Below are 4,112 nucleotides of genomic sequence, written 5' to 3' on the forward strand. Positions count from 1 at the left end.
TGACCAACTTTGGGAGAACAAAGCCTCCATCTGGACAAAGGGAAAGAGAGCTGGTCGCCTGTGGAGCTGCAGAGAACAAGGCTCTGCTTCCCTTTGAAGTGCTGGCATTCTCCTTAATCACCTGGAAAAGTCTTAATTTAAAGAGGGGCTCTTATACAAGCAGGGGATCTCAAGTATATTTGACTTTCATATCCAATCTACTTCCCTTTCATCAGGTTTATTAAAATTGGTGGTCTGTTCATTGTGAACCCCGTTTGTATCCGAATATGGAGTACTTCCTTTAGGGTCTCCCTCGCTGCTCTGTTTGGTCCTGTGATGCACTCATATTGCTGCCTTTGCCATGGAGTCATTATTTCTGGGGATAAATACTGTGATGTCAGGCACACTGGATTATAATTGTTGCAGGGTAAACACAACGGGACTTTATGTTCTTAGAATGCCTAATTAGACAACAGTAAATGTATTGTGGGACAGCTGAAAAACACAAACTTAGGAAGTGTTGCATTTTTCACCATTGGATATACATGCATTGATGCACTTTATATCTTTACTCATATGAAATAAATATCCTAAAGGAATTCTCTTACCATTTTAGAAAGATACCTGAAAGATTCACTTTGGAGAAACACACAAAATCCATAAAGCTATAGTCTCAGGAGTACTAGTCAGCTCCATACAGTGCATGGGGAATGTGACAGTCATTCTAGTACACGCACCTCACCCAAATGCCCTCTTTTTAAAAAAGGGAGGGAGGATAAGTGATATTTTGATTTTATACTTGGGTTTGTATCCTGGATACAACCATATGTTAGGGATACAAGAAACGGGAGTTCTTGTCATAAAAGAGTTTGTATTTTATGTGAGATAAATAAAATCATCTGAGAATTCAACTGTAAAAACAGAATTAAGCACTTCAAAAGATAATGGGAAATCAGAGTAAGACAATTTTAGTCAAAGAAATAGGTAACAGTGTTCACGGGATTGCAGTTTGAGCTTAGCTTTAAAAGTTGTATAAAATTATAAAGAGAGGGATGTGGATGGTGTGTCCTTATTGTTAATGATTTAAAAGAGAAAATCTGTGTAGGAATAAACCAGCAGTTACTAGTGGGGACTCTCGCTATGTCATAAGGGAAGTTGTTTTTTTTTTTTTTGATTGTTTAGTTTTTATTTCATAACCATAAACTTAACTTTGCAATTCAGCTAAACTTGGAGGGGAATAAGGAAAATATGGAACCCAAAGAAGTGCAATGAGAGCACAAAGATTATAGTATATTTTGAGCAGATGGAGATGAAGGGGTGCTCTCCTGAGCTACAGAAGGAATGGTCTTGGTGGTTAAGATAAAACACAAGTCAAATTTATTATTAGATTTGTCCACAGTCAGCAATGGTGATCTTCTTGCTGGTCTTGCCATTCCTGGACCCAAAGTGCTCCATGGCTTCCACAATATTCATGCCCTCTTTCACCTTGCGAAAGACCACATGCTTGCTACCCAACCACTCAGTCTTGGCAGTGCAGATGAAAAACGGAACCGTTTGTGTTGGGGCCAGCATTTGCCATGGACAAGATGCCAGGACCCATATGCTTCAGGAGGAAATTCTCATCATCAAATTTCTCCCATAGATGGACTTGCCACCAGTGCCATTATGACATGTGAAGTCACCACCCTGACACATAAATCCTGGAATTGTTCTGTGAAAGCAGGAACCTTTATAACCAAAACCCTTCTTCCCAGTGCTCAGAGCATGAAAGTTTTCTGCTGTCTTTGGAACTTTGTCTGCAAACAGCTCGAAGGAGACGCGTTCCAAGGGCTCGCCGTCAATGGCGATGTCAAAGAACACAGTAGGGTTGACCATGGTTGGGCAGCGCAGGAGGTTCCGGTGTGGCAGTGTCTGCAAAGCCATAAGGGAAGTTTTGAAAAGATCTCTGGAGAAATGGAGACTTACCTTTAGGCAGTTATCAGATTGGAAGTTAAAAATGAAGTTCCGTTTTTGATTCTGAGTGAAGTCTGTGTGTGTGTGCCCGCTCACACACATGTCAAAGTCCTTGCCCTCTTATCGCCTCACTCTATAGATTTTCTTGAAGTGCCACTCCCAAATACAACCCATTGGTCCACGGTTCATATTCCAAAATATTCCTCTCTTTCTTCATCATATCAATTTTCCCTTTGGGGCCTGTTTCCAGCTGAAAGGGTAGGAAATGACCAACAACATGAATTTATACCAAGTTGCATATCTAGGACTGCAGTAAGGCATGACATTTCTCCCAAGACTGTTCATATCTTCAAAGGGTATTACTAACTCAAAGAACCAGTGGAATGTCCCTTCAATGAATGGACCACTGAGGAACACTTTTGGGGAACAGGAGGACATCCCAGTGTCCTTAAGTTCTCTCGATATAAGTGGATGTCTCCTCACTGAAATGCACGTTAGGACAGAAAAGGACTTGTTCTTCAGCCCTACAGACATTCACAGGCCTGTAAACAATGGTGCCTGTCACACTGGGGGCTGGGAGTAGAAAGATGGGTGGGAAGGTGGTGCTTGCGAAATCCCATTTAGGGCATTATTTATTATTCTAGTTTGTAGTTTATCCTTATAGCATCTGTAATAAATAAACACTCTTCAGAAGAAAGTACAAGTTAACAAGGAGTAGATGAGATTGAATGTGACGACTCCAGCCCTGTACAAGAGTCACTGGCCCATTAAATGAATGTGCACAGCTACTTCTTAATGCTCTCCATAAGTAATCAATTTCTGAAAATACCAAATAATTTTAAAACAGCCCTGTCTGACCTCACTCTCCAGTGATGCTGGATCAATCAACCCTTGCTGATTTGCCTACCTAGTTTTAAATCAATCAGATTTGACATTTTTGGTTTTGTGTTTCTTTCCCTTGCCTACTCCTGCACCTATTCCCTTCCTTTGGCAATATTAAATGGTAACTGCCCTCATTCAAGGTTAGGGCCCCAAAATGTAGCTTAATATTTATAGGTCTGGACATCTTTTGAAAAAGCAGCAGAGGAATGTAAATACCATTGCAAGAAGCTAGAACATTCTGATGCTGTACTAGGGTTTGATTTCTATCCATATAAAAAGACCCAGGATGCCCAGAGCCTGAACACAGATGGAACTTGAGAAACTGTCAGCCTGAAGTATCTTCTATCAGACTTTCAAATAGAGTGTGATTCAGGAAAAAAGGTTAAAAAAGTATGATTTGAGCTTCCTTTCTCTTTTTGACTAATTAACTTCTCCAAGTCAAAAGTAATTTTTTCCAGTTTCCTAGCTCATAGCAGATAATATTTGCGAAAGAGTTTCATACAATCTCATTTTAAGTATGTAATATAACCTTCCTATTTGTTTCTTTTTGGTCTCTATCCTCTCTTACTATTTTTTTCCCTTTCTTTATTCTCCTCATCCTCTTACTCTGCCTCCTCTTCTTCCTTCCTCTTTTCATCATTCTTGTTTTGAATATAAGTATTGTGTATTTGGTTTAGATTGAATATTTGTGTCTCTCCCCAAAATTCATATGTTGAAACCTAATTCCCAATACGATAGTGGTTGGAGTTGGGACCTTTGGGAAGCAATTAGGTCATGAGGGTAGCACATTCATGAATGGGATTAATTCCCTTATAAGAGATCCCAGAGAGTCCCCTCACCCCCTTCTGCCATGTGAGAACACAGAGAGAGAATGACCATCTATGAAACAGAAAGCAGACCCTTGCCAGATACTGAATCTGCCAGCTCCTTGATGTTAGACTTACCAGCCTTCAGAACTATCAGAAATAAATTTCTGTTGTTTATAAGTGACCCCATGTATGGTATTTTATAATAGCAGCTTGAATAGACTAAGTAAGAATCATAATGTATCTTAGTAAGTATGGAATACTGGGAGTACAGGAAAAGGACTTACCATAGAAAATTATAAGAATTCATGATCTCCTATTGGGCAGAAGGGCGAGTCAAGGTTAGTAAGATCAATTTAGTAATATTAGTAAGATTAAAAGTGATGCTCTGTTAAAAAAAAATTAAAATGCTTTACATAGGGAAGAAATTGCCTTGACAGAGGAGAAGGTGGCAATTCAGGGAAAAAACAATGGATTCTTAGGAAGCAAGTT

At 39.5% G+C, this 4,112-nt stretch overlaps 1 pseudogene; it reads right to left on the bottom strand.

Moving 5' to 3' along the window:
- Positions 1 to 1,161: 1,161 nt before the first annotated feature.
- Positions 1,162 to 1,863, bottom strand: LOC132503924 (peptidyl-prolyl cis-trans isomerase A-like; annotated as a pseudogene).
- Between the last annotated feature and the right edge of the window lie 2,249 nt (positions 1,864 to 4,112).

This window comes from Lagenorhynchus albirostris, chromosome 14, assembly GCF_949774975.1.
Source record: "Lagenorhynchus albirostris chromosome 14, mLagAlb1.1, whole genome shotgun sequence".
NCBI classification, from domain to species: Eukaryota; Metazoa; Chordata; class Mammalia; order Artiodactyla; family Delphinidae; genus Lagenorhynchus; species Lagenorhynchus albirostris.